General features: G+C 39.6%; 1 long non-coding RNA gene across 1 annotated transcript in view; it reads left to right on the top strand.

Annotated features, from left to right (window-relative positions):
* Positions 1 to 25,917, top strand: part of LOC143735898 (uncharacterized) — a 63,702-nt gene that overhangs the window by 16,975 nt on the left and 20,810 nt on the right. The window contains exon 2 of the long non-coding RNA XR_013203331.1: positions 11,971 to 12,083. This is a non-coding gene — a long non-coding RNA (uncharacterized LOC143735898). The remainder of the gene's footprint in view (positions 1 to 11,970; positions 12,084 to 25,917) is intronic.

Genomic DNA, 25,917 nt, shown 5'->3' with positions numbered 1-25,917 from the left:
TGTATACAAATACTTAAATATTTTCGAGACCCAAATATGCTGGGTGGTCACACTTACCCCAGTGACATTCCATATGTTGTACTGCTCCTCCGGCCAGTCCATGTATGTATTCTCCACGTTACCTCCCTTCGGGCAGGATGTGGCTTCCACAGTGTCCTTCTCCCCTGAAAAGGCATACTTTCCCAGTGTTATCCAAAGAGTTCCACTGTGTGGGTTAGAACGGAACAGCAGTTCGAATTCCCTCTACGCAGGCCTTCCGCCCCAGCCAGCTGGGGGTCTGAGAGTCTTGCGTAGGGCGCTGGATGTGGCAGCAACCGTGGCGTTTCCATGGGATCCCAATTACATCGTCACGTCGACGTTAAGTCGAACGTGAGCGACTGAAAGGGAACGTCTCGGTTACTATGTAACCCTCGTTCCCTGACGGAGGGAACGGGAGACGTAACGTCCCATCGCCACGATTGCTGACCATCGCTGTATGACCGAACACGTCTCGGCTCCTCAGCGTAAAACAATATGCGATGCACCTGCTGCTCGTTATATACTCGCGCTGCAAGCAGAGCAGCTGATGCAATTATCGCATGCCAATGTGCATTGGCTCGTTTTAATACTCTCGAAGTAGATTGGTCTCACAAGGCGATCCCAATTACGTCGTCACGTCGACGTTACGTCTCCCGTTCCCACCTTCAGGGAACGAGAGTTACATAGTAACCGAGACGTTTTTGTGTCTGTCCCTTTTAATGCAAATGAGCTGCTGCTGCTCCCAGCACAGAGGGCGGAGCTAAAACAGCTTATGTCCTGAAAATTTCTAAAACTTTTAGCCTTTTATGTTCAAACCAGAGTCAGACAAAGATGGAGAGACTCAAGAAGAAGTGACAACATGTAGACTACATTTCTGAATGGTTAGTTGATGAATTTATGTAGCTTATGTGTGTGTAGATATCTTCTAGCCATTGATTAGCATATACTATCATGATAATCTATAAATCGCGTTCCCGGGGGCAGGGTTATGTACATTTTAGGGTTTGTGATGTCACTAACCCGGGAGGAATTTTGTGTAGTCCCTACCAGCCATTTGTTGCAATCCTTAAAAAGCAATTTCTTTAAAAGATAATATCTCTCTTTGCGTTGAACTTTGAGTGTTGTGACTTAGCAGATGTTGTTTATGCTCAAACAGCAACATTACACACTACTTAAAGTTAAAAAAATGGGATCATAATCAATCACCCCTTTTACCCATTCTAGTGGAAAGACTCTATCCATTGACACTGTAAAAAACAAAAGGAAGTTTTATAGGGGGTAAAAAATAAATATGCTCTTTGAGCTACAAGAATGCCGTTAATGAAATTAAATTCTAATGATAGCTATTTTTATGTTCACATGATCATAATAACATATAAAATTACTATGTAAAGCCAAATAAAGCTTTAAACAATGTGAATTTCCATATTATTTACAGTGAAATTTATTTTATATTAACATGTAATCATTTACAAAGCAGAAAGCAGACGCTTTCATCCAAAGTGACTTACATATAAGGAGAAAAATAAAAGCAGTTAAACCAACAGAAGGGCAGCACTATGTAAGTCCTGTAACAGGTCCCAGATAGTCTAGCACAGTACACATAGCATTATTTTCTTTAAAAAAAAAGAGAAATAGAATAGAAAGTGTTAGCATTAATTGCCCAAGTGTTAACAAAAGATGTGTCTTCAGTCGTTTCTTGAAAATGGCTAAAGACTCAGCTGCACAGGTTGAGTTAGGCAGGGAACAGTCAAGGTATAGGTCCGTTAATATGCTTTTGTGCCTCACTTGCAGAACGAAAGCTTCTGGATGGCACATAAGTCAGTCTGAAGTAGAGATTTGGGGTGCAGAGCCAGTGGTTGTCCCACAGGCAAACATCAGTGAAACCACAAGCAGTTCTTTCTTGGCAAGGTTGAGTTGATTGTGATGATCCTTCATCCAGCAAGAAATTTACGTCAGGCAAGGTGAGATGCAGGCAACCATCGAATCATCCGGCTGGAATGAGAGGTTGAGTTGTGTGTCATCAACAGCAGTGATAGGAAAAGCCATGTTTCTGATTGACAGATCCTATAGTGATGTCAAGTAGATGGAGATGGAGAAGAGAAGTGGTCCAAGGACTGAGCCCTGAGGCACCACTGAAGGTCCTACCTGTTATTTTAATATTATAATATTAATGTTTAATTTATATTATATTATATATAACATTGTTCAATGATTGTTGTGGATGTTTTTCCGGGATTTATCTTGTGTGAGGGGAGGATGTGTTCCCTGTTTGCAAATATAGCCACTTGATAAGAAGTGTTTGCTGATCCTCCGGCAGTGATGGTGAGTTATTGCCACCAGCACAGACTCTCCACAGTCAAGCAGGCTGTTCATATAATTATAATTCCATACCAGGGGGAAGAAATGCAGGGAGGGAGGGATGGAATGATAAAGAAATGATTGACAGCGGGTAGAAGAGGGGCAGAAGAAAGGCTGACATGATTCAGGTGAAGAGGTTACAAACGTTCATATGGCATTTTGTGTGTGTGTGTGTGTGTGTGTGTGTGTGTGTGTGTGTGTGTGTGTGTGTGTGTGTGTGTGTGTGTGTGTGTGTGTGTGTGTGTGTGTGTGTGTGTGTGTGCGTGCGTGTGTTTGTGTGTGCGTGCGTGCGTGCGTGTGTGTGTGTGTGTATGCTGCTGAATTGATTGTGTTTACAATCTGACATCTGTGCATGAAGCACGGCTAATGTTGCTGAGTATAATAGGTTGATATGGATGTGAATTTGAATTATTTAACAGGTGCTTAAAGATACATTTACGGTGATTCTTGTTTTCTGAAGTTTGCAGATTGAGGGAAAATGCTTAAACTGGTTGTTTATTTTGGTTATTTCACCATAAACAATGAAAAATAGAATTCGAGAAATGTATTATATTATATTATATTATATTATAATAACAATTTAATTATATTTATTAAAATATTGTTAATCGTTTCCTGTAAATTGAGTAGAAGTCTTAGAACCTGTGTGTGTGTGTGTGTGTGTGTGTGTGTGTGTGTGTGTGTGTGTGTGTGTGTGTGTGTGTGTGTGTGTGTGTGTGTGTGTCCATATTTTTGACTGACATTTGTGTTTGTATACAGAAGTTGAATGTACTGAACCGTGATCACTGCTTGTTTCCCAGATCATCAGGTACAGAGGTGGGACAATGTTCCCATGATGCCGTGTTTCATTTGAGATGAAATCTCCATTGATTTTTTCTCATTCCTGATGAAAGCACTGACATTCACACCGATGCAAAACATGATGCACACACAATCGCACCATAATTTCCTCAAGGCTGGTGCATGGAAAAACACAACTGCCGATAAAGATTGTTTGACACACTACTGTGAGCTTGTGTTTTAACTCACACTTCAGTAATTTAAAATGAATCTGTCATTTACAAACTTGGGAATGTTGTTTGCATTGTTTATAGCAGAACAAACAGATCAAATTGTTTAAAAATAGATTTTATTTTTTATGGGACCAAACCAGGGCACCGGGAGGAACAAACATAATACAGTTTGAGTTCTAAAATAAATTAGCCACATCCATGAAATATACAATAAACGAATAGCAAACAAATCATTCAATATGATTTATAAACCGAATCAACCAGTTTATTGAAAAGAACCAGCTCAAATACTTAATTTGTTCACTGATCAGGTTCTCAAGTTCAAGTCATCCATGCACAGTGGTTTGTTAGTAAATAACTATACTATATTTGTCACACAAAAAAAACTATCATATGACTTGACATATGATAATTTAGCATACCAGGTGGAAAAAACTTGATGGTGTTTTTTTATTTATTTTTATTTCTTATTTTTTTTTCTTATTTTCTTTTTTTGTTTGATTTAATTTTTTATATTTAATTGGCTTTGTGCTGTTCTAGTGAAAAAAAACAAGAAAATGAATGGAAAGTCAAGAATTTGGACATGAGGGTAAGTAAATAATGACTTTTAATATAATATAATATAATATACTATAATATAATATTTATGTATATGGTATTTACAAATATTTGCATAATTTATGTATTATTATATTCAATGTACAATAAATAAACATAACAGCCATAACCTTCTGACATGTATAGTTCATTATTACCTGTAGGTCATTTTGTAATCTAATGTTAATATTCTATTCTATTTAGAATTGATGTATTTAAGCATTCAATATTTCATAACAGGTACAAATGTTACTCATCCAGTTAGATTTTAGATTATTATAATAATGAAGTAAGGCACTTACAGTGACTTTACTGTAGCTAAGAGGGCTCATTTCATTTTTTACCACTCAAATATGGTAAATGCATTGTAATATGTGACATTTCATGGCTAATTTTTTTTTTATCTCAGTATGCAGAATTAACCTTTATTTATTTGTTTGTTTGCAAAGATGTGTGTGGTTGTTTTTTATGGATGCCTCACATTTTGATTTTAGAAATAAACTCTTTGTGAGAGTTTTGTGAGATAAAAAGTCGCAATTGCCTTTAAAAAAAAAAAAATCTGTTTCCCATAGTGGGAACAAGCTTCCATAGGTTTTTGCTTCGTGCTTTGTCCTCACTAAATTTAGTGTGTGTGTGTGTGTGTGTGTGTGTGTGTGTGTGTGTGTGTGTGTGTGTGTGTGTGTGTGTGTGTGTGTGTGTGTGTGTGTGTGTGTGTGTCGTCCCTCCAAACACGTCTAGTGTGTGTCCTTTATAGTGCCTTTATCCAATCAAAGCGGATACATCTTTGTGTCTGTTTCCCTCTCTACCGTCTGTCTTTTTTTTGTAGCATCTTTTGAAGCTGCTCTTCCCCCTCTTAAAGTAACTTGTTGGTTGACAGACAATTTGCTGCTTGGCTGCCCATCACAAATGGACGGATCCAGAGATAAAAGAGCAGAGAGAACGATAACACCGAAGCCTCTTATTATTTCAGTCGAATCGCAAAATCCAGAGGCAGTTTTGTGCCACGACTAAAATTAGATCTTCTTAAGGCTACACTCTTAAAAAAGTGTCTATGGACAGTGTTTGATACTTGTATAGGTATTACTTAGTAAGACCCTGAGAGATTTGTGATGGAAACGTGAAAGAAACATCTTGTCATTTTAAACTCAAACTTAGAAATAAATCTCTTGATGGAGAAGTGGGGTCAGAACTGAGGTCAAAAGGAAAACATCTACTTTGTCTCAATTTGCCTACTTATACTACGCCCTAAAAGTGAAAAAACTATTTTTGTGAAGAAAAAGTACATACTTTTGAGTGTGTAGGAGAAGAGTAGACAAGCTTTGGGACATAGTATCACGTCATAAAATTGCGTCTTTAACGGTTGCTCTCTGTTGCATCCTGTCACCGTAAACTGGCCTGTCAATCATCTTGTCAAAGATAAAATCCTCCACATTTCATTTCCTACCGTATCGGAGAGAAATGCAGTAGCACGTTGATCTGCAGTCGCGGGTCTTTCATGCAGATACTCTCCTCATATTTATGTATAATGATGCATTTAAAAGTGAATGGCCAAACGGATCTTTATAAGAATCCTGTCACACTCACAGAAAGACAGATAAGGCAGATGTAAGTAATATTCAGGTTTATTGATGTGCAGAGAGAGCGAGATGCTGAGTGAACAGTGCAGAGCAATACTAGAGTGCGAAGAGAATAAACTTGACACGAAGAACACTTCACTGATGAGAAACTCAATGTCTTTTACCAGGGTACTGTTGAACACGAAGACTAAGGAGACACAGGACGATGGAGACCAGGAGACTCTGAGCGATGACCACGGGAATACACAGGACAACAGGTAAGTATCTTCAGGTAGGATGTAACAGTTGAGTAGAGTCTGTAGCTTCGCAAGACGAGACCAGACACAGAGGTGCAGGAGACTGAGACTGAAATAGTGATTGTAATCATGATGTACAGGTGCCGGTGATTAGAATTCAGGTGATTGGGATCTGGTGTAACAAGTGGGCGGGAGTGATGTGGATGGCTCCGTGACAGTACCCCCTCCTCCACGGTCGGCTCCTGAAGACTGGAACCCACGACGACGGGGACGACCACGACCTCTGGGTGCAGGACGAGTGGGATGTTCCTGGTGAAACTGGTTTAGCAAGGAGGGGTCAAGGATGTCGTCACGAGTTACCCATGAACGCTCTTCTGGGCCATACCCCTCCCAGTCTACTAGGTACTCCAGAAGATTGCCCCGTCGTCGTGAGTTGATGATGGATTGGACTCTGTAGATGAGCTCATCAGTTGCGACTTCTGGAGGAGGAGGTACATCGGGTTCTGCAAGGGGAGGAGACAAGGGGTCAGAGTAGGGTTTTAACAATGAAACGTGAAAAGATGGAGAGATACGGTACTGTGCTGGTAGTTTGAGCCGGTATGTGACATCGTTGAGCTGCCTCTGGATTGTAAAAGGACCTATGTAGCGGGGACTCAGCTTACGACAGGGCAGGCGAAGACGGATATCTCTGGTGGACAGCCATACCTTTTGTCCTGGTTGGAATCGGGGTGTCTCAGATCTTCTGGCGTTGGCTTGGATGGTATGTCTTCGCACTGCCTGTTGTAAATGGACGTGAGCTGAGTCCCACACCCTCTCGCTCTGCTCGAACCAGTGATTAACAGCTGGAACCTCAGACGGTTCCCCAGACCAAGGGAAGAGGGGAGGCTGGTATCCTAGGATGCATTGGAATGACGTGAGTCCTGTGGTTGATTGACGGAGTGAATTTTGGGCATATTCCGCCCAGGGAAGGAACCGGCTCCAGCTGTTCTGGTTCTGGTGGCAGTATGACCTCAAGTACCTCCCGATCTCTTGGATCTTACGCTCAGTCTGGCCGTTAGTTTGAGGATGATAGCCGGAGGATAAACTGATGGAGACTCCAAGGAGCTTGAAGAAGGCTTTCCAAACTCGAGAGATGAATTGAGGACCTCGATCGGATACTATATCCTCAGGAAGACCGAAATGATGGGACACATTCTGAAAGAGGGCTTCAGCTGCTTCGAAGGCGTTGGGTAACCCTCGGAGAGGAATCAACTTGCAGGCTTTGGAGAATCTGTCGATTATGACGAAGATGCAAGTATAGGACTCTGAGGGTGGAAGGTCAGTCATGAAGTCAATTCCCAGATGGGACCACGGACGACGAGGGATAGGTAATGGAACCAGTTTGCCAGCGGGTAGTCGACGGGGAGTGTTGGCGATGGCACAGACTGAGCAACCCTTGAGATATTGGGAGATGTCTTGGGCCATAGACGGCCACCAGTAGGGCTGGCGAAGGAGCGAGAGGGTTCGCTGGCTACCTGGATGTCCAGAGCCCGGAGAGGTGTGAGCTGAGTCCAGAAGGGCTAGACGACAAGATGTGGGGACGTAGATACACCCTTCTGGACCTCCCGGCGGAGCAGGTTCGGCTTGGGTGGCGAGTCGGATATCTTCATCTAAAGCCCAGAGGATAGGACTGACTATTATGGCTGGAGGGAGGATGGTTTCAGGTTTGGAAGGTTCAGGATCAGGTTGATGGAGACGCGAAAGAGCATCAGCTTTGGAATTCTTAAATCCAGGTCGGTAAGTAACTATAAAGTCGAACCTCGTGAAGAAGAGGGACCATCTGGCTTGGCGTGGATTGAGGCGACAAGCTTCTCTGAGGTATTCTAAATTTCGATGGTCTGTGATAACCTCAAACTTGTGCTTAGCTCCCTCCAGCCAGTGTCTCCAATCTTCTAATGCCAGCTTGATGGAGAGGAGCTCCCTGTTGCCGATGTCATAGTTCTGCTCCGCCGGGGACAGCTTTTTTGAGTAGAAGGCACATGGATGGAGTAAAGGTGGGTTCCCCTGTCGCTGTGAAAGTACCGCTCCCACCCCAGTGGAAGAAGCATCTACCTCCACGGTAAACGGCAATTCTGGATCTGGATGGGTTAGGATGGGAGCGGAAATGAAGGCTTCCTTGAGAGTGGAGAAGGCGGTGGTGGCTTCTGGATTCCCGGACAGAGACTTGGGCCGGGATTTGAGGAGAGAAGTGAGCGGGAAACTGAGAAGACTGTAATTATGGATAAACCTGCGGTAGAATTTGGCGAATCCTAGGAATCTCTGGAGTTCTTTGATGGTGGTTGGTTGTGACCAGGTTCGGATTGTGTCCACCTTCCTCTGGTCCATCTGGATGCCTCTTTGATCAATGATGTATCCAAGGAAGTGAACTGTAGAAGTATGGAACTCACATTTCTCTAGTTTTAGATAGAGGTGTTGCTCTCGAAGACGCTGGAGGATCTGCTTCACATGGTGTCGATGTTCTGTGAGGTTCTTGGAGTATATCAGGATATCATCGATATACACTATGACGAACTGCTGGAGAAATTCTTGGAGGATTTCGTTCATATAACCTTGGAAAACTGAAGGAGCATTGGACAGTCCATAAGGCATAACCCGGTATTCATAGTGCCCTGAGGGCGTCACGAAGGCAGTCTTCCATTCGTCGCCCTTACGGATGCGAATTAGATTGTAGGCACTTCGTAAATCTAATTTGGTAAAGATGCAGGCACCACGTAGTTGTTCCAGGGCTGAGGGGACCAGAGGAAGGGGATAACTGTACTTTATGGTTTGGGAATTAAGAGTCCGGTAGTCTATGCAGGGCCGCAAGCCTCCGTCCTTCTTCGCCACAAAAAAGAAACTTGAAGCGGCAGGGGATGTAGAAGGACGAATGAAATTCTGACTAAGTGCCTCCGTGATGTACTCCTCCATGGCCTTCTGCTCCGGGATGGACAGGGGATAGACTCGACCCTTGGGTAGAGTCGCCCCAGGTAGCAGGTCGATGGCACAGTCCCATGGCCGATGAGGTGGTAGTTGTGTTGCCAACCGCTTGCTGAACACATCCTGGAACGCCCGATACTCAGAAGGAATCTCCATCTTCTTGTCAGACTCTGGGCTCTCAATGGTAGTGGAATTAATGGCGATAGATGGACTGGTAGCACTGGAATGGAAAGGAGAACTAGACACCTTGACCACAGGAGTTAAACAGGACTGATGACAGGATGAGCCCCACTGAAGAATCTCACCAGTAACCCAGTTTATCCGAGGTTCATGTTGGAGCATCCACGGGCGTCCTAGGATGATGTCCGCGGGGGATCCATCCAACACCAAGAACGAAATCTCCTCGGAATGTAGGCAACCTATGTGGAGTGTCATGGTGGGGGAGAAGTGACATATACGACCACGACCCAGCGGCTTACCCAGAATAGTATGAACCTCTAGGTTTTGGGGACAGCGTTTCCTCTTGATGTTGAGCCTTTGAAGGAGGTTGTGGGAAATGAAGTTACTCGCTGATCCGGAGTCGATGAGAGCTTGTGCTGGAACATTGGAACAGGCTGTTACTAGGTAGACAGTAGTACGAGTCAAAGTTGCAATTTTAGGAGAGAGTTGGATAGTACTAACCGCTGGGCGTGGTGGTCGTATAGGACAAGTGGTGATGACATGTCCCTCGCCCCCACAATACAGGCACAGACGATTAATCCATCTTCTTTGACGCTCCGCTGTAGAAAGTCGCTGAAAATCTACCTGCATAGGTTCTGGTGTTGGAAGGGCGGCAGATGGTTCCAGAGGCGGAGGATGCATAGCGGGTTGGATTGAAGGGCATGCAGTAAGTCGTTGGGAGACACGGATCGATTTCTGGATGAAAGCCATATTATCATCATGTATAACCATCAATGAACGAATTTCAGGATTGAGACCATCGCGATAGGCGGTGAGAAGAGCCACTTCCTCCCATTCACTTGCCACAGCGAGTGTTCGAAAATGTAATGCATAGGATCCCACCGATCGATTACCTTGTTTGAGTCGAAAGAGCTGATCATGGACGGTTAGAGAAGACGTGGACTGCCCAAAAACTTCCTTGAAATGCTGAATGAATGCTGTTAAAGATTTAGTTACTGGAATATCGGCTTGCCACAATGCTTGTGCCCACGAAAGAGCTCACCAGAGAGAAGGGAAATTATAAATGCAATCCACGCTCTATCAGTGGCATACAATTGGGGTTGCATCTCAAAGTGAAGAGTGCACTGGAGAATAAACCCGCTGCAATCCTCCGCCTCGCCGCTATAGGTCGCTGGTTGGGCCATGGGACTGGCAGAGGCAGCAGGTGAAGGAGTGCTGGGTTGCGGAAGCGATTGACGAACTGCGTTCACCAATTCCGCAAATGGATCCGTAGAAACTGCGCTCGTACTCTGCATAGTTTGGTCTGGTCTTCTGTCACACTCACAGAAAGACAGATAAGGCAGATGTAAGTAATATTCAGGTTTATTGATGTGCAGAGAGAGCGAGATGCTGAGTGAATAGTGCAGAGCAATACTAGAGTGCGAAGAGAATAAACTTGACACGAAGAACACTTCACTGATGAGAAACTCAATGTCTTTTACCAGGGTACTGTTGAACACGAAGACTAAGGAGACACAGGACGATGGAGACCAGGAGACTCTGAGCGATGACCACGGGAATACACAGGACAACAGGTAAGTATCTTCAGGTAGGATGTGACAGTTGAGTAGAGTCTGTAGCTTCGCAAGACGAGACCAGACACAGAGGTGCAGGAGACTGAGACTGAAATAGTGATTGTAATCATGATGTACAGGTGCCGGTGATTAGAATTCAGGTGATTGGGATCTGGTGTAACAAGTGGGCGGGAGTGATGTGGATGGCTCCGTGACAAATCCATTATTGTTGGTTTAACTTGAAAAAAGTTACCTGGTTGCCCTAAAATTTTGAGTTCATTGAAATAAATAAAAAATTGGCCCCACTTTATATTGTGGCTATAGCTACTATGTACTTACATTGAAATTAATAATTTGATAAAATGGACTTAATGTGTACATACATGTTTTTACATTGTACTTATATTTTGAAAATACCTGCGTGCAATTACAGCTGTAATTAATGTATGCATTTACATTTGAAATTACACTGTGGACCTTTCTCTTACACCTTAACACACCCTTAAACCGATCCATACCACCACACCAGACCCTAACCTTACCCGTATTACACCTCAATAGCAGCACAAGTGTTTTACAATACAACATCAACACAATAAGTACTTTGTACTTATTTTTTTATGTAAGTACATAGTACTTAATGCCACTTAATATAAAGTGGGACCAAAATTTTAGTTAATATAATTAACTCAAATTCTTAGATTGGTTTAATAAATAGAAACTCAAAATGTGTTATCTGAACGTCAATAATTATCTAAGTTAGATAAAAAGTTGTGACAACAAATGTATGTATGGATATGTATCTAGTTTCGAAAATAATTTACTGCACTGTAAAAAGTGATTTTTCAAAGTTGTAATAAAAGAAAGATTATTGGATTATTTTACAATTTACAACAAAATACTGACAAAAAAAAGAGTGAGAATTGTTTTAAAGTAAATCTTACACCATATTTTTACTATCCATGTTTTACTTCCAGAAACATAAAAAACAGAAATAGCTCCTTAAGGTAAAAATCGCAGTCTTTTGAGTGATAACATATTTTATTTAGACATATCTTTTTAAGTAATTTCTATCGAAATTTAACTGAGCGTATATTGTAGTTATTGCAATGTTGTAAGAAGTTTAATTATTGATTTCATCATGAAAATAGACTTTGATTTAATTGTAATTATTTATTTACAATAAAACTAAAATAACAACGTAGCAAAAGTCATTAAAGATAAATTGAGGAACAAAATTCTCCCTAATTCAACTTAAAAACGTAAGTTTAGTCGCTGCCTTAAATTTTTATAGTATAATCAAGTCACTTCTACTCTACTACTTCTACTACTTCAGACTTTGCTTATTTAAATCTTGTAAGCTTCAAATGGCTGAACTTATGCAATAGTGAAACTGTACAGACTTTTAAATATTCAAAAGAAACTAAATAAAAAGAGTATCTGACTTACTCACATAATATATTTTGTTGTTTCTTCATAGGAAGCATCCAAAAGCACAGGAAGTACTTTAATAGACTCATTGGACTACGATGTCATGATCACCGACATTTAAACTCCTCAGTGGCTCAGCTCTTCGGTGCAATGGCTCCACAGGTAAGAATTTAATTACTGCAGTCCCATGAGAAGCCCCATATAACCAGCAATCAGAGAGAGAGAGAGAGAGAGAGAGAGAGAGAGAGAGAGAGAGAGAGAGAGAGAGACACAGCTGTGAGTTCACGTTGACTGCAGGTTAATCAGAGTCATTTATCACTTGTGCTGTAATCGCTAACATTAGTCACCTGAACGGCCAGAACTGTACGTGACATTTTTTTAACCGTTTTCTTCAGAATCTCGTTGAACTCGCTCTATCCATACTGTCTTACTCTCGTTCCCTTATTCATTTTATCTCTATATCTATTTTTGTCGCATACAGTGGAGAATGAATTAGTAATGCTGTCCATGCATTGTAAAAAATTAGGTGTTTGTAGAATTTTAAATGATGAAGGGATGTTGCCTGTCTTGACTTAACTTAGCCTAAAATATCAAACTGCAATGACATAACTAAAGAAAAATAACTAGATGAGTAAAGTTTGATGATAAACTTTGATGGTGGCTTGACAAAGTCTGAAAGTTTAAAATAGCTTAAAAGCTTGAAGTTTAAAGGTTTTACAGAGTCCGATAAAAACTACTGACCATTAGACTTCATAAACGGTTCAACTGTTAAGAAACCACACAAAAACCATTAGACCTTTTAAAGAATAGTTAGTTTCTGCTAGGCATTGATGACATTGCTGGGAGTTGCTAGCATGTTCTTAGGTTGGCACTTTGCTAACCTGATTTAGTAACCATGTTGCTAGCATGATCGGACATAGGGGTAAATTCAGGTTGATTGGGATACTTTTTGCCATTGAGATGACTGGGGAAAAGTGTTCCAAATAAACTGAATTCACCAATACAACTCTGTTGGCGTACTGTTTTTATCATAGCCTACTATATAGTAGGGAGGTATTCAAATTCGAACGCAGCGATTGTTAGCATGTTTATAGCATAATTTTGTTCTAGCCTGTTTTAACATGTTACTAAAATGAAGTTGCACATTGCTAGCAAATTTCTAACTTGTTTTAACACATTGTTAGCATGTCTTTGCACATTGCTAGCATGTTTCTAACTTGTTTTAACATATTGTTAGCATGTCTTTGCACATTGCTAGCATGTTCCTAGCATGGTGTTGCATATTTCTAACATGTTTCTATCTTGTTTTAACATGTTACCAGCATGATGTAGCAAATGGCTAGCATGTTGCTAACTTGTTTTACCACATTGCTAGCATGTTTTAGCATGATTTAATACATTATACGTTTTCTATAAATATGTTCAATCATATTTTTACTATAAATATTGAAAATTTGAATAAATTACACTTATAAAATATGAATGGAATATGAGTGAAAAAAATACAACTGAATTAGGGTTATGCTCATTGATTAATCACAACAAATCTTGTTTATCAGTATAGCCTATTTATAATACACTCTACTGACGTCTCTCTACTAAAACCATCTGTTACTTATTTGGTGACTTTCAAGCTTTTGGAGCTTTTCAAATTCAAACAATATTTCAGAAAATAATTATGCTATGTTCATAATAGTCTGCTGGGTAAAAACTATACTAAATGTAATAAAAGACCCACCATTGTCAAGCAGACTGCAGCTGTTCTGGCTACCTGAATTCATTTTAGTGTTCCACCTGGATTTTAAATGTCTCTGTGGAGATTCACACATCTGAATATCTGACGAACAGTTTTCAAAATGTAGAATGTTTTACAAAGTACTTCTTTTAAACTCTTTATTAGGATTTTACTACCCTTTTTTATGGTTTGATCCAGGAGTGAAGCAGTCATTATAACTAAGTTTGATAACTTCAAGGTTATATATATATATATATATATATATATATATATATATATATATATATATATAACCTTGAAGGTTATAATGTCAGATTATATATAATCTGAAAAGGCAAGATAGTAGATAGATAATATAGCCTATATTAATAAGTTTTTTTGAATGGGCACCAGTGACGATAAGTGACGATATATATATATCCCTTTATGTCTTATCTCGTATAGGATACCAAATGGGCCAGGGCTGCCACTGGTGCCCGTTCAAAAAAAATTAATAATATAGGTTATATTCTTGCCTTTTCAGATTGTTCATACAGACCAAATTCATCTTCTACTAACACCATTTTAAATAAATATTTAATAATTAATTTTAAAGTACTTTTAGTATTAATGTAAATATTAGCATTAGCTTTACTAAAGCAGTAATATCTTGTGTTGCTTATTGAAGAGTTGTCTCTTTTTTTCCCTTTGCCACAGGCTATTAAGAGTCAACATAGTGTAAACCTTAATTACCCTTACGAGGGAAAACACTTGCTTATTTCATTCTCTCAGGGTTTGTGGTGCGTATCTGTCCTCACCATTGCTGTCACATGACTTCCACAATCATATATTACCCTTCTACCTCCCTTTGCTTTTGTCTCTAGTAAGTGCTGTTTAATTAGGGACTAAGCAGCGAAAGTGTGTAGCCATCTACTGTTTCGTTTGGTTTTCTTAACATTCGTCAACTTCTGGCTGGGAGTCTGTGGAAGCCTCCTGCTAAAAAAATTGGAAATTTGGGACACTGATTCATTTGGGTCTCAATATTGCTAGTACCCACTTAGGACCTACAGTCCAACTTTTTAGCACCATCTAGTGTGCAAATGTTCATGTATGTTTAAGCTTGTAATTTATCAACCCAATTGTGTAGAAATATAATTCTCGTCTTTTTTCATGCTGAGTCTAGAGCACCCAACACAGAATGTTGTATGACTTGAATTAAATGAACGCTTTTATAGGTTTTTTCCTGTTACATTCATGGTTAGTTTTAGGCATTGGGTAAGGCATTTGGATTTAGTATTATGTTTAGGTTTGTATTGTACAAATTGGAATTTTGAATTTCCCAGAAAATATGCTTTTTCTGTAATCAGATCTTCACAAAATGTAGGTTAGATCATTTTGAGAACATGGTGGTCAAGGTGTAATAATTTGAAATGTAACAGATTTGATTTGAAAGTGAAAGTGAAAGTGACACGTGATGGTCAAGTATGGTAACCCATACTTGGAATTTGACCTCTGCATTTAACCCATCCAAGTAAGTGCACACACATTAGGAGCAGAGTAGTGAGTAGTGAACACACACACACTGCAAACGTGGATACACACACCCGGAGCAGCAGGCAGCCTTGAGTGGCGCCCGGGGAGCGATTGGGGGTTAGGTGCCTTGCTCAAGGACACCTCAGTCATATTCCTGCCGTTACTGGAATTGAACCAGCAGCCTTTGGGTCACCAGTCCAACTCTGTTACCATTAGACCATGACTGCCCCAGTCATGTGAGGCTGTATCTTCACAGTGATTCAACATATTGATATGAAACTACCTACATATAATGTCCACTATGCTCTGAGCATAAAGGAGCAGTTTGTCATAGCGCCATCTACTAGAAAATGAAAAAGGCGTTGTTAAAATGTTTTTGTTTGATATGTTTACACTATTTTATCAATAGTCTTCACCATGTAAGTTTGTTGATTTGTATAGCTGTTGGATGGGATCAAATTTGAATTATGCAAAGTTAAAGCCAAAACCACCTACTGTTTAAAAGTTATAAGCAATAATGTGTGTCTAATTCTAGCCTTTGTTTTAAAAAGTCATTAAGTAATATTCCACTGATGTGCTTGTACTATAATGTCTTGCAGCTATAATTATATTTTCTCTCTCTCCTAGTCTCTCCTTGTGTACTGTCATTTGCTGATCTATCATTGTTCATTCTCTTTTAAAGCACCGTCATTGCCGTCTTCCGCTCATCGGTTTTGTTGAGCTTATTTCAAGGAATTTTCTGGCACGACCATATAATTTCCCCAAAGCTAAGTGCTGACTGTGGGAAATTGTTAATGTACCGAATCCAAAGAGAATCAAAATGAATAGCTATTGCGAATAACACGTGGTCTTTGTAAACAAAACACACTTGGCTAACTGATTTAGAAGTGATGGACTTTCACAGAGTGCCTTTTGAAAGCTAGCAAGTGCGGCGAGAGCTGTTAGATTTAATGATGAGACGAGAAAAACCGTCACATTAGAATCTCTCTCCCCTCTCCACCATTAAACGTCTTTATAGGGGGATGGAAAGAGAGACCATGCTGCATCGGTGGTCATTAAACTCAAAGTGAAATCATATTGCGGTAAATAAAGCATTCATGAGTGTCGTCGAGAGATGCAGACTTGCACTTCTTCAGACACACACAAATGTTTACACCTCCTTCATTCTCCTGTTGCGCTACCAGTGCCCGGCAGCCAGCTACCCATGTTAAATTCAACCACTGTGACAATGTGTGCGGCCTGCAAAGCTTAGTAACATGATTGTGTTCCTGAATAAGAAATAAGTCCTTACGGACTACCCAAAATGACTAAAAACGCTGTATTATTCATTCCAGGCCAGTAGTTGGCAATGTCACATTGTTAAGAAAAACTATGCGCCTATAGACTAAACGCATAATATGCATGCACATGACTTAACCATTTTTTTACTGTTACAAGTTTTTTTACTGTTACAAGTTACAAGTTTTTGCAATAACAGTCAAATATCTAATTGAAGATAGAGTCAATAACAGTATCTTGTTTCAAAAACGTGCACTTTGAAACTAATTTTCAAAAGTTTGCGTTTTTAGGCCCCCAAAATGCTGTTGTCGTGTAAATGAACGGCCCCTTAGATTAGACAGCCGTAAAGTTCAGATTTTGTCAGTTTCAAGTGTAGTTAATCTTTTCAATGGACCATGCATGCTGAGTGCAGTCCAATACACTCGTAATAATGTTTACAAGATAGTAAATTCACACAATGTTGTACAACTTTGAATGTATGGAAACGTATAGGTTTTTATCCTGCTACTATGTTAGTTTTAGTTGTTGGGTAAGAGGTTTGGATCTAGGATTCGGTTTACATCGTACATTTTTGCATGTATTTTTACAATTTCTTAGGACACTGTGTTGAATTAGAGCACCCATTGATTTAGACTTCTAACCATTAGTTCATAGCTTTGACTTACGTTTACTTTTGTTAATAGGCACTAAAGAAGTTTGATCCACAATTATTTACTGCGTCTTCAGTAAGTTTTAGATTAGACATCCATAAACTTGGAATTAGACATCCACAGTTTTGGAAAGTAGTATATCTTTTTAATGGACAATTGCTCTGATGTCTGAGGACACTGATGTGTAGCTTCACAAATTAAACCAATTTCTGCTGTTTTCAGATCCAAAACAAGTCCAAAATTGGGCACACTGATTGATTCGGGTCTTAATATTTTTTGTGCCAATTTAGGGGTCTGTATCGCTAACTCTCTAGTGCCACCTAGTATCCTAATTTTTGTATTTAAGCTTTAAGCATGTAACTTTTGAGCAGAATGTAGCAGAAACTTAATTGTTGTCTTTTTTATATACCTTTGTTAATGCTGAGTCATTCTTTAAGTTAACATCTCTAGGAATGTGTCTGATGTTTATTTTTTTTTGCGAAAACCTAATTTAGCCATGCAAGTACAACATGTTCCTGGATCAACTTTCCATTCAACCAATCAGATTAGAGGGACAAGTTTATGTTACAGTTTATGTCAAGTTTAGGCTTACAATCAGGGTCTGGTGCTTTTGTAACTGGTCCTAATTCGAACCGTGGTCTCCAGGCGAGGGAGGCGGGCACGCTAACAAGGCTAAAGACCGCAGTCTCAAGCACCTATTAAGGTTATCGCACACAGGTCTTACTGGCTTACGTCCCATCCCGTCGAAAATAGCACAAACTTGAACTTGCATCCCATGTGCTAATTGCTAGTTCATAAGTTTGTCTAATGTTTACCTTTTGTGAATGTGCACTAAAGAAGTTTGATCCAAATTTGATCCATAAAGTTATAATTTTGTCAGAGTGTAGTTCATCTTTTCAAACGACCATTGCTTTAATGTCTGAGGACACTGATGTGTAGCTTCACAAATTAATTAAATTTCTGCTGTTTTCAGAGCCAAAATGAGTCCAATTTCAAGATGGTGGGCAGCTCTCCAGGCCAGACAAAACAATTTCTAATAATATACATAATGAAGACAAATGGGATAAGTAATTCTGAAAGGTGCAACCGCATTTTTTCAGGGAAACAGTGACAGTAGTTTGGTGGCGAAGAGAGAAGATTGCTTGGCACACAAAGGTCATTAAGAATGCGTTGGTACAACTATTATCTGTTAGCGTAGTATCCCTCTCTGAACCTTAAACCACTCATCATAGTAACTGTTTCAATCTGTAAAATGAAAAGGAAAAGAAAGACCCATTCACTAACTGCGTTAAAATAGCATACCTGCCTATGTGCATAGGAAAGTTTTTAAATGGCAGAATTTTGCAAGACTTGCGCAAAAACCAGCAGCAGATGTGGCTGTGCTAGTTGGGAAAATGCTAATGCATGTGTTTTTTCAAATTAGAAACACCCGCAGTTATCTTAAATTCAACATTGGCTTCCATTGTCTCCTACATGTGCTAGAAGCAGCAAAAATGTTTGTGGCTTTACACATATATTGTGCTGAGCAATGACTACAAATGGAAATATGCATTCACATATTCCCTGTGATGTGTATATCACCTCGAGTCGTGCGTCCTTACCTGTCTGTCCGGCATCTGCTCAACCTTTAGCTTGCCATGGAGACAGCCGGCTATTTTTAGCCCTGCATAATGGCACAGTTTGGCCCATTTGAACAACAGATGGGCCCATTTAGGAGTTTTGGATAGAAGGTGTACACACCTGCAGTATGTTCACCTTTTGAATCCACCATCAGCTGTTATGGAATTTATTTTTTTCTGCGGTACATTGAGCCATTTCCTCATGTGAATAGAAATACACACATCACATTTGGTGTGGTTTTTAAAAAATGTTTTACTGTAACCAAAATGACTAACTGCTTCTCTTCTACTTTATTATTCTAACTAGCCGTGTTGCTAATTCTGACTCGCTCTTTTTACAATGTCTTCTTTGTCATTTGTCTCATTTCCTCGACATCTCTCTCTCTCTCTCTCTCTCTCTCTCTCTCTCTCTCTCTCTCTCTCTCTCTCTCTCTCTCTCTCTCTCCGACATGCATTGGCCCTTGGACTCTGTGTTTGGGGTTAATCTAATCCTGTCAGCGCTGAGAGATGTACATGATTTTGTGATCTCCATTTGGATATCCACTTCCTGTCCCTCTCTGAAATGTCTGTCATACATTTGACTATCTTTTTCTTGTCTTGCATTCATCACTCACAGGCTCCAGAGCACTAGACGTGTTTCAGCATTTGTAATTTCATCTCAGTACTCAAATTTATGCATTATACCTTCAACGGTTCAATACTCTACTACAGTGATTCTCAAACATTGTCCAAGACAATATTCAAAGGTTAAGATACTTCTACTGTAATGACAAATTTGCTTGTTTTCAAATTTTTTCACCCTGAAATCAAAATGTACAATTCTTGTTTTTTTTTTTGTGGAATATTGCAGTGTTTTTTTTTTATTATTTTTCATTATTTTTTTATTATTCATGTGTAATCTTTAATCAAAATAATATCCACTCCCCCTTGCAGTGACATCTCTTCTCTTCTCTGATGATGTGTTTACTGGCGTGAGGGCGGGGCAACCTGTCACTCACATGAGATCGACTAATGGCAAACCACCACCATCCAACCTTTCAATCCAAAAATCAGGTCTCGTCTTACAATTTGTTATCTTTCAAGAAGTTTCACTCAGATAGGGAATAAAGGAAGAAAACAGTATCACAACTTCAGTTTCATGCTGACTTTAAAATAATTAACTAAATTATTCAAATTGAAATAATTAAATTATGGGAAAGTCTGGGAATCACACCTTTAAAATGAATAATATACCCTCATATACATTATCCAGGTTTTCCAAGAAAGTGGTAACCCTGGTTATAAACTTAACAATAGCAATTATCCAGGGAATGAAAAAAAAATATATGTCTTGATTTTTAGATGTTTTAGCTCGTTTTGTTTTATTTTAAGTCATACCCCTATACTTAGTGTCCTGGCCTCCTGGTTGCGAACCATTGCTCTACTAAGCAGTACACACAACTAATGGGGAAAAATATTATAAATCTAAATAATAAATAAATAAGAAGTGCAAATTATATTATAGATTATTTTTTATATAGTTAAAAACAAAAATAACCAAAATTTCACATGCAAAGCCTAGTTCTATTTTGCAAGAATATTTTGCAATGTTAATTTTCTGTCAGTTTTTTTTATTTTCAGTTTATTTTTGTTTTGTTTTTTAGTATTACCATACCATGGATTAATGTTTCTATGTTTTGGTTGTATAATACCAATATATATTTGTATCTACAATGTACATATTATTGAAATATTTTCAGTGATGCATTTCAGGGGTCTTTAGGAATGTGTGTGCGTGTCCGTGCGTGTGAATATATGCCACCTTATTGTTGTTATTATATATTATATTTTAAATGTAACTTTAATTATATTATATTATATATTATATTTTAAATGTAACCCTACATAATGAGGCATCTTATAAGGCACCTTATCTTCTGGAACAGTTTGAAGTGTGCCTATGATGTCTTGAAGTGCCGCCTACATAGGCAGCTCACTAAGTTTTGGAACACTGCCATTTACTTATGTTTTACAATATGCTCACTGCTTATTAATGAACATCTTTCGGTGGAGGTTCTTTTAATATGGTTATCTCCCGTCTTCAATAGAAGTACCGCCTTTTCATTTTGCCTTTATCGCTCCCTCCTTTTTACTCCTTGAAGCCTTTATCATGGGGCTGTCCACATTTATCAGCACTGTTATAGTAGCGTGCTTGGCCATTTGACTGCATCTGACCTCCCGTCAGCGGAAGCCGCGTGGTGCTCGGCTCCTAGTTCGGCTGGAAGGAGCCGGTGGTGACAGACTGGCCCCGTCCAGAACGCTCCAGATCCAACAGTAATTGCCTCGTGCCTCTGCTCTCCTTAAGGACCCCTGACAGCTGGTGGGTGGATTTTTTGTGCACCAATTAGGACGAGGAAAAAAAATCACTTTTCCCTTCAGAGAGCAAGAGAGAGAGAGCGGCCTTCTTCGCAATACTAGAGTCTAAAGGCGTCAAAGGCTTTGAACGTTTCCCTTTTTAAAAAACAGGCAAGAGAAGAAACGTCTTCTACTTTAGTAGATGAAGAATAAATTGTATGAAAGTCAGACTGCAAGTAATCAACGGAGGCGCATGCTATCTTCATAGCACTTGGAGGTTTGCAGCCAATTTGTTTTAAACATTAGCGTGTAAGTGTTCAAATAGAATCAGTTAATTGATTGTTGAACTGTGCAACCTTCTACTAACATCCACCAGGATTTGCTTTCATCAGCTGGATGGCCAGCAAGCTTGAACATTAAGAGCGTGGTTGTTGCGAGAACATCAGCTCGCTTGCATTGATTGCGATATGGCTGGACGTGGGAGTGTGGAGAGTGGACGATATCCTTTAAATTGCAGCCCAGGGGAAAAGCACAGAAGCAGACTGTAATTGTATTGATTGCATTCTCAATAGTAGCCTGAAGAGTTAAAATTGGCTAAATGCTTCCGAACCCAACCAGTTTTTTTCTTTCTTAAAAACCCAGCCTTTAAGAAGGATATGTGTCTTTGATCTTTAAAAGTTATTTAGTGTATCTGAGCCCCTTTTCCTTTGGTAGATGGCAGATTTGGGACTTTCAATTCTTGTTGATTATATATATTTATAAACTCACCAGCCATTTTATTATTTACACCTTGCTAGTACCAGGTTGGACCCACTTTTGCATTCAGAACTGCCTTAATTCTTCATGGCATAGATTCAACAAGGTGCTGGAAACATTCCTCAGATATTTCGGTCCATATTGACATGATATCATTACGCAGTTGCTGCAGATTTGTCGGCTGCACATCCATGATGTGAATCTCCCGTTCCAATACAATCCAAAGGTGCTCTATTGGATTGGGATCTGGTGACTGAGGAGGCCATTTGAGTATAGTAAACTCATTGTCATGTTCAAGAAACCAGTTTGAGATGATTTGACCTTTGTGACATGGCGTGTTACCCTGCTGGAAGTAGCCATCAGAAGATGGGTACTCTGTGGTCGTTAAGGGATGGATATGGTCAACAACAATACTCAAGTAGGCTGTAGCGATTCTCGGTTGGTACTAAGAGGCCCAAAGTGCGCAACGTATGCTAAAATGAAACATTAAAGAGTGACTCCCAGCAGAGAGTCAATCAGAGTCTGTTCTCCTGCTCCAGTAAACACTCACCACAAGCAATGGAATGCAACAAAAGTAAGCATTTATTTTGAACCAACTCATTTTGTTTGGGGAAAATCAAAAGAATTTCTGGAGGGATACAGATCAACATAACAAACAGAAATCCTCTAGTTTGGTTATACTTTTTTCCTAAATCAAAAACAGTAAGGTGAAAATAAATGACACATTCTTATCTCCCTGCTATTTGAAAACAGAGAAGTTGTAACAAGGTTCGTTCATAAGAAAAGGAGTAGGACGAGAACTGGCAAATGATCAACATAACTTTAATCATAAAATATACAAACAACAAAATTAATGTAAAGTGTTAGCCCCTCGTGGACGAATGCCGCTGAGAAACATAATAAAAACACAACATAAAGTCCAGGCCTCGTCCTCTCACTGTCGTTACCCCTCCTTTTATCCTTCCGGAGCTCCTCCGTGAGACTCGAGGCCGCTCCGTTCCCACGGCTCTCGGCCCCGCCCTGCTTTGCCACAATCGTATATCAAAACAAATTGGTGCCCCACTCCCTGCAAAGTTAGTCCCTTTAAAAGCAGTAACTTAATTCAATACAGACGAGTTTACACCTTTTAACAAATTCAGCTCCCCACAAGAAGTGTGGCTAAATAAGTCTTAAGTATTGCACAAGGGCTGAAGGCACACACAGTACGAGATGTGGTTAGCACAAAAGCTAAGAGAGATACACACAGAACAAAGTCTCTGAAGTGGGATAGAGGAACTCAAAGATTGGACATCCTCAGTGCTTATATCTGCTGTAGTGCAGACGTCAAGCCACTCCAATCCGCCTGCATAATCAGCCACATGTAACACTCTGATGTGTGTGAAGAACGAGAGGAACAAAAACACGCGTGCACACAGATAGATCCTCCCATACAACAGGGACATATGAGTAAAATGACCCACACCATTACACCACCAGCAGCCTGAACCTTTCATACAAGACAGCATGGATCCATGCTTTCATGCTACCATCTGAATCATAGCAAAAATAGACATATGAGACCAGGCAACTTTTTTTCCCAATCTTCTATTGTCCAATTTTGGTGAGCCCTTGCAAATTGTAGCCTCAGTGTCCTGCTCTTAGCTGACAGGAGTGGCACCCGGTGTGATCTTCTGCTGCTGTATCCCATCTGCTTCAAGGTTCGACTTGTGTGTTCAGAGATGCACTTCTGCGGACCTCAGTTGTAAAGAGTGGTTATTTAAGTTACTGTTCCCTTTCTATCAGCTCAACCAGTCTGGTCATTCTTCTCTGACCTCAGGCATCAATAAGGCATTTTCACACACAGAACTGCCACTCACTGGATATTTTCTCTATTCCGAGCAATTATTTGTCAACCCTAGAGATGGTTGTGTGTGAAAATCCCAGTAGATGAAACACTCAGACCAGCCTGTCCGGCACCAACAACAATGCCATGTTAAAAGTCACTTAAATTACCTTTCTTCCCCATTCTGAAGCTCAGTTTGAACTTCAGCGGATCGTCTTGACCATGTCTACATGCCTAAATGCATTCAGTTCCTGCCTTGTGATTGGCTGATTCGATATTTGCATTAACAAGCAGTTAAACAGGCGTACCTAATAAAGTTGCCAGTGAGTGTGTATATAGGTATACGTACACAGTGCATATAGCATTAGAAATAGCATTAGAAATGTTTTTCAATGCACATCTTTTTTTATTTCTCTTCTATACTTAAGCCAACTTCCAGTCTTAAAGTAAAAATTGCTTTTGATCTGATTCCTCGTTATGGAGAAGTTAGGAACAGCAGAAAACCTACCTGATAACAAAACTGGACACACTCAAACATTTCCAATTCATCCTATGTTAAAATGGGCCGACTGTTCCAATGTCTGTAAATACATTGCTTTCTTTCCATAAGCTGTAGCTGACAGATCTTGAGCCTGACACGAACCATTAACTCTGAATGATGACAATGAAATATATTATCATTTCATGAATAATTCTGTCATTCACTGGAAAATGCATATGGGGCCCCTCGGAACAGATTAACCTTAGAATGTGACTGGTTCAACCATCACAAGATATTTGTCATGACAACCAAAACATAAAATCTTATATTAGTTGGTATTTTGATTATTTTACGCTGTACCCACAGGGCAGAGTTGAGTGCGCATGAAATGTTCCTTTCATGCCATCCGTTTGAGCAGCAGGTACACAGCATTAATTCGATTAGACTCAGAGTCACTGCCCAGACATTGGAGAAACCTTCTGACGATGATTTTAGTGAATGTTTTCAGATTTCAGAGACACATGCAGATTGCGTCAAGTTAAATTAATCCTAAAGTTTGCTGTAACATAAATAAATGGCAAGTTAGCATGCTAACACCAGACACGTTAATGGGTAGGCTAAGCTATCTGCACTATCCACAATGCTAGTGTGTGGTTTGTAGCAAATTGTTCTGCAGTTTCAATGGATGTTTTGAGTGGCGTGCTGAATTTATACATGCTAGTGGCTAAACTATCTGTAGCTACAGTAGCCTTAATTATAACATGTTGTGGGTAGTTTCCAGGTTGCCAGTGGATTTAGCAAATTGCTTAACAGTTTTGTTAGGTTGCTTGTGTTAACATTATAGCCTACATGTAAATGACTAACCTACCCGTAGTTAGCCTTAATTCTAGCATGTTGTGGTAGTTTCCAGGTTTGCACGGTTTTCTAACCAAGTCCTGGTTTGAGCCTTTTGGGTCATTTTTTGTTTTATTTTTTGCAGTGTTTGAAAAAGTTCAAGTTCTCTGCTTGTATTGTGAACATACAAGCTCCGGCACGAGATCCAGTGCTGTTACGGTGGAAACGGGACAATAGAGACTGGTCGATTACACCTACTTCTAAATGTTTAATTTTTACTTCTAATATTTGTTAAACGAGCTTAAAAGTAGGCAATATGTATTGAAAATGTATTTTAAATTTTAACATTTAAACAGTATGCTATACTGTAAAATGTAATCGAAAATAAAGAAATGACCATGCAGACCAGTGGTTGTGTGGAGTATTTTAAAAGAAGTTTTAAGGATTTAAGTTAATCCATAAACATTAATTAATGTATGAAGCCAGTATTATAGTAAAAATGAATGTTAATGCAATCTGTAGCTAGCCACAATTTTAGCATTTTGAGGGTATTTACAGAGTAGTTGCTATATGCAATTAAGTGTTGGGTGGTTTTAGCAAATGCAATCTCAAGGGATTTTTGTTTAGTTGCTAAAGCATGCTTATGGGTGAGCTATAAACTTGCCTTGTTTTTTTTTTTTGTTTTGTTTTTTTGTAAGTAGTTTCTAAAGCATTTCTATGTAGGGTTTGAAGTGGATCTTGTGAGTTAATATGCAGTTTTAGGGGTGTTTTGTGTGGTTGCTAGAGATTGCCATCATTGGTAAGCTGTCTGTACAAAGACATGCTAGGATGTTGTTGGAAGTTTCTTCTGGTGGCCTCTAAGGTCTTCAGAATAGATTTAGTGAGTTGCTATGCAGCTTTAAGGGTATTTTAATTGGTTGCTGTGAGAGTGAGAACTCAAAGCATTGCATGTGTGTTGCATCAGTTTTAAGATGT

Source organism: Siphateles boraxobius, unplaced genomic scaffold, assembly GCF_051911475.1.
Source record: "Siphateles boraxobius isolate OS27281-9 unplaced genomic scaffold, OSU_SipBor_1 13, whole genome shotgun sequence".
Taxonomy (NCBI): domain Eukaryota; kingdom Metazoa; phylum Chordata; class Actinopteri; order Cypriniformes; family Leuciscidae; genus Siphateles; species Siphateles boraxobius.
Note: the sequence above shows the minus strand (reverse complement) of the source record. Positions and strands in the feature narration are given on the sequence as shown.